We start from the raw sequence: 12,722 nt of genomic DNA on the forward strand, positions 1-12,722 counted from the left end.
ATTTTCAGTAATAAAAATTCCTAATCCGATAAAGCATTGTTTGAGTTGAAGTGGTTTATTGCCAGGCTCTATAAAGGTAAATTTGAGAAGGATTGAGAATATATTTAACCAGAATATTTGTCTTAAAAAAATACACCCGATTTCCCTCTTTAAGATTTGTGTATTATGAGGAAAGATCGCGCATACATTAGAGGAGAAAGTCTAAAGTGGTAAATAATGGAGATGCCTTGATTTTTACTCTTAAAATTACCTATTCGGCAAAAACATTATTTGAAGAACATCATTGCTATGCTCTATAAAATTTGATCTGTGGATATAAGAAAAAATTGGGAATAAATATATTTACATTTTTTTTTAAAAAAAAAATACATACATTTCCTCTTCTTAAGATTAGTGTAATACGAAAAAAAAGTACATACGTAGAGAACTTAGATGAAGATGTTTAACACTAAACATACCATAAAAATGAGTCCTCCGTAAGAATGAGTTCAGAACATTTCTGCATTGTAGGCAGCAGGAATATTTAAATTATTTCTATCTCTGTCATGGGATAAGATAGAAAACTCATACCAATGCTCAATTGAGTGCTGTACTACTTCCTTGCTCATCTCTCAAGCCATAACTTGAGCATAGAATAATGTATATGCCCACCAAAAATGATTAAAAATGATTGGTATGACAGTAAGCGACACACTATAGTGTCGCGTATTGTTTAAAATTTCTTCAGTCATTTTATAAAGGATCAAAAATAAAGCTAAATAATTTGCTTCGTAACTGAGTTTTTAGTTCTATAAAAATACAAAATTATTCTAAATGAATGCGTAATGTATAACTAACTATTAAACACTACTACCACTTAAGAATACAGAACAAAATGGGTCTAAATAAATACTTAACGTATAACTTATTATTTAACACTGTTTGAATTATTATCTAAGAAAACATAACAAAAAGAAAGACCTCAGTCTAGCTAATTTAGATAGATAAATACCTGCGTTTTGGTGCCACACAAGAGAAATATATAGATTAAAAAGGTACTTAAATTCTTCCATAAACTCTTTCGTATTTTTAATAGGATGCTTCGTAATCATGAATTTTAATATATATTTTGTTTATCTTTGCCAAAAGTAAGTAAAAAACAATAGAAAGAAATATAAAAATTAGGAATCGCAAGCTAATATTTAAGCGAGGAGGATACAAAACTCGATCGAAATCTGTCAAAACATTATTGAAATTAACAACTAAACATTATTGAAATTAACAACTAATCATTGTCAAATCTGTCAATTTTACACTAACGAGGAAATTTTATTACAAAATCAAACAGGAAGAGCTTGATGAAAGTTATTCTGAAAAAAGAACACATTGAAAGCAGTTTTCGAAAAAATTTGCTACTGTTTAATTGAAAGCAATTAGCTGAGAGTTGATATATTATATATACATGAATTTGGTTATAACAATTTAATCACTGTTAGTTAATACAGCTAAATAACACTGATTTATGACAGTTTTGAATATTATCAGTTACGATTAAAATAGTATTAGCGTCTCACTAATATCTATGAATTGTTTTCATCTAACTTAAGATTCTATGAATTCAAATTATCCACGTGGTTGCATATTAAAAACCATAAAAGTACAATCAGTAGTACTTTTTTCGTACCAGAACGCTGTTCAAATGCAATCACCAAGTATATTAAGAGGGTGATTTTCAAACTTCATTAAGTATAAACAGTTAATAACAGTTGAAAGTTATTACAAACAAAGTTATTACAGCCAAAAAAGTAATTTTTCCATTACTTTTTTAACTGTTGATGAATTTGAAGAGACCATGACATCATTGTACAAGGAGGCTAAAACAAATATAATAAAATATTTTTCTATCAACTTGCAATGTAGACAATTATATCATTTTCAATTTTATCCGATATCAATTTTTATCATTCAAATATAATCGCATATCAAATATAATTGCAAATATAATCGCATAATATTTTTAAATTTTCATCAGGATTATCTTAAAAATCTTTAGAAATCGTGTCTTAAAATAGAATCTTGTCCATCGAATTGTTGTTGCTTCTATTACCACTTGTCAATGCCAGCAAGTCTGCTTGGGAAACCAAGCGAATTTAAAGCAGAGGATACGTTTCTTGCTTTTCAGTGGCGCCATCTCTGACCAAGAATACGATTTCATCCACACACACAAGTCAAAGCCCGTTTTACAGGGTGAACCCAGTCATACATCCATTCATTCACCCACAGATCGTAATTTTGACCTGAACAAGAGAACTACCAATCTCCACTTTAGTACCTTCGAGGTATTGATTTGTTATGAGAACATGGAGGACTTTGTGATCCCACACATAGAATAAATTTGGAGGAATATTAATATTAATGACCATAGTTTATTGAACTTTAAACGTGTTTTCGACGTTTTGAAAACCTTTTATTAACAAGATCATCTCGTATTCAAATTAATCATTAATAATAAAACTTCTTTTGACGAAATAAAATGTTTAAAATCAATTGAAGACTAATTGTTTTTTAACAGTTTTCTATACAAAGTTTCTTAAATAGGAACATTGATTTCCTATGAACGAAATTGTTAGCAAAAGTCAAAAAAAGTCTCAAAATTGGAATTTAAAAAAAAAAGAAATATGTAGTATTTTCAATTACATTTACTATAAAACATAATAAATTGGTTGAGTTACTCGAAAACAACTTTTGGAACATTTTAATCAATTTATTCCAGTTTAATTGGATGAGTGCAAATATAACCTGAAAAAAAGTATCTCATTATTTGTTTGTTGGACTAATTCGCATTTGCTTTACTTTGTGAAATACTGTAATTGTTAAATTAAGCGAAAAAGTAGTTTTAAAAAATCCTTTTCAGTTTTTAATTTTTTTTCCATGTTACTTCGAACAAAATAAAATCATTTCATTTATTACCTTTAAATAGTTTTATTAGTGTTCCTCGTTTAAGTCGACGACGTTAATACTTACGCTTCAGTTAAATTAAAACTTTTCATTTTACTTTTATAAACTCTTTTCATTAAATTTACCTTGCTAGAAAAGGAGCTCTCTACTAAAAGATCTTTTTACACTTTCGTAACTAAATTTTCGCGCCAATAAATAAACAAATGTTTTTATTTTACTTTTCATCGTGTTTCCACTAGTAAAAAATATTGTCAATTTTTTATTTGCTGATTAAAGTAGATTCGGTACGGTATTCGAACAAATAAGCTTTGATTTGTCTTCGTATTACAACTCAGAGTTAGAAAACTTTCTTTCTGATTTCGGAACAACTAATTGAAAAATATTTATTTAATTTGAAATGCAATCCGTTTTTTTAGCTAGGTTTTGCTACGTTTATTAATTACTTGAAACTATCTTTTAAAACGAGATCTGTTGTTTTTTTTAAATATATATTTACTTTTTTACTTTCTCATCTTTGAAGTACAAAGCTGTTCGACAAGTGAGAAAAAAGTTTTTAACCATTAAACAGTAACTTTTACTCCGAACTTTTTAAAAATACGAAAAATTCTTTGTTTAAATAATGATTGGTTATTAAATTTACTAAATTAGTTAACAGTTAAAAAAGATTAATGATATTTTAAGTTTACAATTGATTTTTTCTTAAAATAAATGTTAGAAACATGTTTTTGTTAGTTTTATGCAAGATTATCCACAGTCATTTTTTCTCATGTTAGGAATTGAGGATTTTAGAGAGGAGCATTTTAAAATCAGTACCCGCATCACTCCAACTCAATAACCAAGACACCTAAGTATCCAGCTTCTTTCATTTGGAATAAAAACCAAAAATAAGCGAAGAGTAAATGGTTGAGCGGAGGTATAGGTAATCTGCGTTTTGAGTTTGCTTCTGTATATTTATTATTTTTGTTTTATTTATTTATTTTGACATGGGAACTGATACGAAAACTTTGAAATAAATACTTCGGTATTAAAAAAAAATAATCCCAAAGAAACTGAAGCAGTATCGTAGATGATTTAAAAACTTTTACTTCAAAATTGTGAGGATGGTATAAAAATGTCGACATGTTTCGAGCACTAAAAAATAGGCTCATATTCTCAAGACTCGTTTACATTTCTTTAAGAGAAAACGTAAAGTTTCCTAGGAAAACAGAAAATAAAGGTAAACCTGCAATGGTCGAGAAAGGCAAATCAGGGCAAAATGCATTTCAGTGCGTTAAGGATAGGTGGTAAGGGACTCATGTCATGTTAACTTGCTAACACGCTGTGAATAACATGAGCTCTTCACTACCTCTCCTTAGCGCGTGGAAATGCACTTTACCCCGATTTGTCGCTCTCAGCCACTGCAGTTTTTCTAGTTTTGTTTTTTCGCTCCCAGCTACTATGTTTTATTTTAGTTTTATTTTTTACCCATATTTTAAAATTTTCGTTGGTAACTTTACTCTTTCTGTTTTAAATCACTTGTGTATCCTTATTCCCGTCTGGCAAGTCTGGAGAACTGGCGCTGATTTTTGAGTGCTCGAAACATGTTGACTTTTATCATCATCGTCATAATTCCGAAGCAAATAAAGTTTTTAATTCATGAACTACTACTGAATTCAAGGCATGGCAGTGTGGTTTGATAAAATTGATTCTGTGCTTATTCTCTGCAGTATTTGTTTTCGTTATACTTTATTTTTACCCTTAGCATCTAATCCACAAGAGTACATAAATTACCGATCACATTTTATTTATTTAATATTATTATTAACATAGCATTATTAAGGTAATTAATACAGATAAGGGATACTATTTCCTCTACGTCAATATACGGAAATTTAATAAGAAACGAATTAATATTTTCAATTTTCTTATTTTGTTCAATGAAAATTGTTCGATTATACATACACTCGTGGAACACAAAAAAAACAATACATTGATTAAATTTTTGAAATGATTTGCATTTATAAATAACTTTATAAGTTACGTTTGTAATATACGTTTCATTGATATTTATTATATTTATTATTTATGTTTGCAACAGTTATTAGAAAAAAAAACATAATTCAGAGTGTTTTATCCATTTTTAGCATGTGCATAGACTAAGAACAAATTCTAGAAAGAAGAATGAAAGATTAAATATTTCATTCTTCGCATTTTATTTCATTTTATTATACGTTGGACAGCAGGCCTAATTTTGAGTTTATGATTATCAGAGTTCGACTTCGTAGCCTTGTAATTTTGAACCCAATCCAGAAGACAAGGGAGCTCCTGTATCAAGCAGTGAGACAAACCAGCCTTCGTGGAGGACTTTACGATGGAACTAAGCCACATTTGCGTTACATTGAGATGGAATATCACGAAAACCTCCAACGGTTAGCCTGATGGTAAGGGGACTCAAACCAATGATCCCTCTGTCACTGAGGATAATTTACTCCAGCACTGTAGTCACTTCGAACAGGGTGCGGAATTCGTATCGACCAGTCATCGCAGGTATTTGAACTCGGATCACAGCATTGGGAGATGAGTGCTCTATCCCCTGAGCCACCACGTCTCTCATTCTTTACATTAAATATTTTTAAAATAACTAGTAGTCCTTGTTGTTAGTATATAAAAAGCGGTAATGAATTTTTTTTTATAATGTCGGAGCTCCGTTTAAAAAAGCTCGATTATTGAGTGTTTCATAGCGGAAACAAATTGGGAACCTCGGATATAGGCATGTATCTGAGAATGGATAGATTGGACATTTTCAATAAGAAAAACACTTTGTAATTAACCATGCAACGTAAAACAAAAATGTTTAATAATTTTTACAATTCTATTAATAACTATTCTATTAATTATTACATTAATAACTATCTATTAATATTCTATTAATTCTACAATTAATATTCTAAATCTGACGATTTTTTTTAAAACACCACGTATTCTGCACATTGCAAAACGTTCATTGAATTAATAGTCCAAATAAAATATTCTCCCTTTTTTTATGAAAAATGTTATTAAATAATGAAATTGTTAAATTTATTTTAGTCAACACGAAAGAGTAATTAATGATATGTTCTTGACAAACTGATTATACTTATGGAAAAGTCCCTAACATTTCAATAAATATTCTAGAATGTATTACAATTGAGTTCGGTCATTGTTTGATGGTAGGGTGTGAATAAATTACTAGTTTCGTTTCCTCGATTCGATTACCGAATTTAAATCTATCTAATGAAGCTAGGATTTTACGGAATAAAATGAGAATAATAAACAAAGAGAACTGAAATAATTACCTTACAAAGATGTCATAACTTGAAGTAAAAATAACGAATTGCAGAAGAATATTAAATTATATTTAATGAAAATAGGATTTATTGTTAAAACTTGGATTCAGTTAACGAGTTAGTGGACGAGAATAAAAGTAGAATATTTACTCAGAATTAAGTTCTTTCTTTTAGGAAGCCTGAAATATGTGCACCTCGCCCAGAAACTAAAACATTACTCTACATCAGGTGTCCTAAAAACTGATGGATTTTGAAAATTAATGAAAAGAAACCGAACGTGATAAAAAGGCACGATTTTCGGCGTAATGTTTGAGAAACTAAATGTTGACGACACCATACTGCAAGTTTAATTAAATTTCCCTCCAATAGGTGGCGGTGCAGAATAGGAAGCATAAATATTCGCTGCTGAGTAGAACTACATAAACAAGGCTCCCATGGTCTGGAATTTTTTTTTGAAGTGTAGCAAATATGAGATAACTTTTGATGTCTCAAACTACTTATAAATTTTTAATTTAATGTAAATATAAATGGGTGCCGAAAATTACCCCTGGAATGATTTCTTAATTCTTAAATGAAAGCTAAATTTAAGCAATTTTTTAGCCGTCATAAAAAGTCTTAGCTACCACTAATTAATTTTTCCAGGTCGTGGAAACCCTGATAAATATTTGCTTTTCTAACGTGATGATAGCTTACAAGTTAGAACAGCGATAATATAGCTAATTTAACGAGAGGAATACGTGGGAAACAATATCTTGTACACAAAGAAAAGTTCATTTCTCCCTTTCTGACTCCCCGGCTGTCACCAAGAAGGCGGCTTCATCTTGTTTCGGGGGAGGGGGTAGACTCGGATGTATTAGGTGTTCATATTGGTCTCAAACCACAACTTTTAAACGATTTAACTTTTTAAAACGATTTCCCCGTTTACTTTACTTTTATAAATTTTGATAATTATTAATTTTATTCAGTATTTTCGTTTTGAGTCTTTTTTTTGTGACACGGGAACTGGTCTAAAATATGTCCAGTATTTTTAGAAATTCTTAAGCCAAGGAAAATAATAATAATAAAACCACAATTTATTTACCTTAGAATTGATGCAAAGCAATAATTTTAAGTTATGTAAACCATTTTTCTGTAAAGAATCATCTGGGCTTTAGAACTTATTATTTTTTTTTAACAATCCGTTAATTTGGCGAGATTTTTCCACATTGATGAAAATTATTAGAATGAGTTAATTATTCTCAATTTTAGCTAATTTCGAGATCATATAATGCAGGATTGGGTTAACCTTTTAAATAATAATAATAAAAAAACATAAATAAAACGGAAACGCTTTTGATTTTTACAAAACGGTGGATTTTCTACTTATGGACGTTTTGCCCCTTTTTTTAGAATTAACATAGAAGGTGCAAGCTAAAGATGTGTTAAACTCGATTTAGAAGTCAAGAATTACTGTTGATAAAGCATATATTTTTCAGAATAGCAAATTTTTCACAAAACAGCGTCAGAAAAAAACGATTTTATGCGAATACTGTTGATAATGTAAACCAGACGAGACGACAGAGCATTTGATAAACAGCTTAAGATTCTTCGAATCGTGTGATTAGTTTCAGAGAGCTAAAGCAAAATTCACAGAAAGTGAGAATAGCTTTAAGGGATAATAATTTTTATTGGTTTTTAGATTAAATTCACTATTTGGAACATATCTTATTATTATTAACAAATAACGAATCAGGGAATTAACTTTCTTCTTTGGGATTGACTATGAGATTTTTGCTGTTTAACATAATCTTACAACTTTCTTTCATAATTCTCATTTTTATTGAAGCAAATTATTTTATTAAAAAAAAGAAAGAAGAAACTATTATAAATCTCTAAAATTTTCAATTGGTTTTTCGACTGAATAAACTATTTAGAACATATCTTATTAATATGAATGAATAATAAATCAGAGAATTAACTTTCTTCTTTGGGATTGACTGTGAGATTTTTGATGTTTGCATAATCTTACAACTTTCTTTCATAACTCTTATTTTTTTCGAAGCAAATCCTTTTATTAAAATAAAAATCTCATGAAACTGTAAAAATTTCAATTGAGTTTTCGACTAAATAAACTATTTAGAACATATCTTATTATTATTAACAAATAAGAAATCAGGGAATTAACTTTCTTCTTTGGGATTGACTATGAGATTTGTGATGTTCACGTGATCTAATAAATTTCTTTCATAAGTTTTATTTCTTTCAAAACAAATTAAAAAAAAATTTTAAAAAAAATTTGGCTTTTTAAAATTAACTCAGCAAAATAACAAAAATCTGTAAACTAATTTTAATTCAGCAGTTCGTAAAATGTTATAAATATAGAAATTTTTTTGAAACTCTTATTAAATTGTTTAAACATGCGTATTAAATTTTTAAAAAAAACTTTTTTACACATTCAAATAGCATATTTATTTATTTACATAAACTGGAGTAAATTTCTTTTTATCTTTTAATTCCTCTAGAGAAAATAACCTTTCAAAATAAAGAAAACGAATGATTTTTCGAAAGTGAAGAATTTTTTTATTCAAATTAATCTTGAATGAGACCTAAACTGCTTATCTAGTAAAAAAAATATCTTTAGAAATTTTATGTTGTTTATAACGAATACTTAACTTAAGGAAATAAATTTTATTAAATTAACCTTCTTCAAATAAAGCCTTCTTTAAGATTGGCATTTAGCTATTTATTCACAAAATCTAAAAAATTTAGTTTTATTAAGTTTATTAAACGCATTTTCTTTTACAAATATATATGTTTATTTTAAGAGAACGGAAATCTATTACCCGTAAGAAGAGTTAAAATCCCTTTGGGACGCTTCGGGAACTGAAGATTTTCGTATACATATTTACATGCGAAGAATTTCAATTTCAAAAACTGAAAACCAATAAAAACTGTTATAAATATTTCAAACATTATTATACAAAAGACGGCGTATGTGTTTTGACAAAATAAATATTTTATTCAAATTTTATACAGTGGCAAATTTCAGTTTAGTAGAAATAAAAGAGGGTTATTATTATGCTACTATTAAAATTTCAATATCGCTTGTATGCTAATATAAATTTTAATCAGTCTTTTTCTGCGTTGCCGCTTATAAAAGGAATAGTTGTGGCGGAAAAATTTGCGCAAATTGATTATAAATTCAAAATGTTCGCTTAGGATAAATCCCAGCTGGGTTATATCTTTGTTAACAATAATAAATTACGAAATTGTGTTTTTCTGTTCCAATACAATTTTGTGCGACTTAGTTGAAATAATAATCACTTGTAACATTTTAATAAAATCAGGGTTTATAGTGAGACTATTACAAGTCAGTAAAAAAATGGAGAAATTATTATTAAGGGTGAGATATAAAAATACAAAATTATTCTAAATTAATGCTTAATGTATAACTAACTATTAAATACTACTACCGACGCCCGTTGGCTGAGCTGTAGCACTTCGCTCTGTCGTGCCACAGGTTCCTGGTTCGATCCTCGGCCCGGGCATGGTTGACTCAGCCTTTCATCCTTTCAGTGGGTCGATAAATGAGTACCAAGCATGCTTGGGAACTAAACACTGGGGGTACCGCGTTCGGCTGACCACTTGACCGGAACATCTGCTCCTGCTCCCCAGAGTCCAAGGTCAAGAAAACTGAGATGGGCACAGTAGGCATTGTCCCTCTATGGGCTGTCGCGCCGCTGAGTTTAGTTTAGAGACATAACTAATTTGCTTTAGATTACTTACGAGCCATTTTAAAAAATTATATAATCTCAGAATAACTATCTTGTTTTAACGATCACATGCAACTCAAGATGCTCTTAAAATAACCGAATTTTAGAAACTAACAAGAAAAAAAGTTGAAGAAGATAGAAAGGTATCTTTTACAGAAGTCTACTAAATGAAAACAAATTTATTCTCGTCAATTTTCAAAGTTATTTACATAGATGGCCTTAGCTACCATCTATAGCACGCCTGCTAACTACTAAGCTTTTTGAAGAATATTTTATAGTGTGGCGTACATTTAAAAACTAAAGTTCTCAGATATTTTGGTAATTTTGCCAAAATTTTTAAAGCTTCACCATGAGAGAGCTGGAACTAAATGTCGTTGCATATGAATTTTAAAATCATTTATATGTAGTAGTGTGGAAAGTAAATTTAAATAAATAAATAAAAAATAATGCAATAGGACGTAAACTTAGATACCAGAGTAAGTTTTTACAAAAAGTGTAGAAAGTCGGCAGCCCTGCTATAGCACCGTGTTTTAACATAACCATATGTTTAAAAATACAATTAAAAAAAAGACTCAAGAGATTAAAATGTATGTTCCACAGCATTATGCTTTACGTTAAGCTATTTTCAAAGTTCCACGTTATCAGAATATATGAACACTATAGCACAAAAAGAGTTTTTAGTGCCAGACCAGTTGGCACCCGCTGGCAAAACTAAAAACTGGAAAACTCTGGCAGGAAAAAGGTTGGTCTGGAAAAAACTTCTTCAGAAGATCAAGTCCTATCCTAGGCTGTCGAGCCATTGATGATGATGATTTACAAAGATTGTCAATAATTGGCCTTAATTACCTTTTTAGTACTGATTGTTTCCAAAAGGGTGAAAAATTTTAGGAACTACTTAAATTGATTGAGATAGAAATGTCTATCGATCAAAATCATGATAACGTTTTGCATCACGATAACAATAAATTTATTCTCATCAATTTCAAAGTTCTTTAAAAACATTCATCAGTAATCGCTTTAGTATTGGATATTTCCAAAATGACCAACGATTTAAAAAAAAACATTTATCAGGATAGAAATGTTTATTCACAGCGTTCTACCCCACTAAATCAATTAATTTTTCCTAACCAATTCCAAAGTTCCTTACAAAGTTTGTCAGTAGCACGGTTTAATGAGATAAACAATAAAACAATAGTCTAGTTGTGCAACACGGAGTAGGTAGTGTGTTCCAAACAGATTTTCAATTTTCCAATGGATATACCATACGATTTTGTAATTTAATGAAACAACAACAATAAAAACTGGGACAGGACAGATAGGCACAGACAGACAAAGAGAGCGAGAGAGAGATAGGGGAGATATTTAAGATATGTGGCGTTTAAATAATTTAAACTTTTTCCATTATTTGCTTGGCAATCTTTTACTTGTTTCTCTGGTTCTTAAGTATCTCAGTCTCAGAACTCATACAGTGTTTACAAAATAACCCCTAATTGCAGCTGTAACGTGGTGCAGTCTGATGATAAAGGGACGAACAACAGATGCTGAAGCGACTAACTTGGTTGAAATGGTCTAAAACAGTGTTTCCCAACCCCCGGTCCGCGGACCAGTACTGGTCCGTGGATCAAATGATACTGGGCCGCTGTGCCTGAACATTCATTCTCCCAGTTGGTGCAGCAGTTGGTCTTTGCTTTTCGAAGAATGCGAGCACTACTTCCCAAAAACAAAAGACCCACGAACTGGTAGGGAATAAATCTGCGACCCATTTGTCAACAAATCGGGGTAATCTAGCATGTCTGTGCAAGAAGAAGATCAACTGTTGGAGATTGCAAATGACGGCGGCCTTAAAACTACGTTCGAGACAAAAACTCTGCCGGTGTTCTGGATTAAAGTCATGGCAGAATACCCCAAGATTGCCTCCACAGAACTTAAATCCCTATTGCCATTTCCGACAATCTATCTGTGTGAAAGCGTGGTGTTCTGCAGTAACAGCAACTAAAACAAAGCAACAGAATTAACTGAACCTAAACAACACAATTCGGGTGTCATTGTCTCCAATTACCCCCAGATGGAACCGTCTCATTGCAAAGAAACAAGCTCAGGGTTCTCATTGATTTAACGTTCTAGCAAGTTAAAATGTTAAATCACTTTATGTTTGGTGTAACTGTATTTTATTTTGACGGCATGATTAAGTACAATTAAATAAAAATTAATAAATCAAAATAATCTAAAATATAAACAATCAACTCTCCCCCCCCCCAGCGGGCCGCGGTAAAATTATCAAATGTTGACAGGTCCGCGGTGATAAAAAGGTTGGGGAACACTGGTCTAAAATACAGCAAGAAACTCAGTTTTTCTTTGTTAGCAGTGCCATCTGCCGAAAAGCTTTGCAACTAATTTTGAAACTAGATAATAAATTTTTGTTTCCGAGAGCCGGATGCAACTAATAGTAGGGGAGAGTGGGGTCAATTGTAACAGGGTACGATTGTAACAGAGCAAAAATTTCGAGTGTCGGGTTCTAGATTTGGTTCCTAGGTGGCGAACAAGGTGTATTTAATAAATCTTCATGTACACCCCTGCTGGCAACCATTTTTATGTACTTTTGAAAGAGTTACATCACAAAAGATATTTTCACGCTACGTAAGTACTTTTTTTGGTATTAGAATATTATATTGTAACAAAGTAATTTTGTTTAAACAAATAAAAATTATTAACCGAATATGTAAGTGGA

This window comes from Parasteatoda tepidariorum, chromosome 5 (assembly GCF_043381705.1).
Source record: "Parasteatoda tepidariorum isolate YZ-2023 chromosome 5, CAS_Ptep_4.0, whole genome shotgun sequence".
Classification (NCBI taxonomy): domain Eukaryota; kingdom Metazoa; phylum Arthropoda; class Arachnida; order Araneae; family Theridiidae; genus Parasteatoda; species Parasteatoda tepidariorum.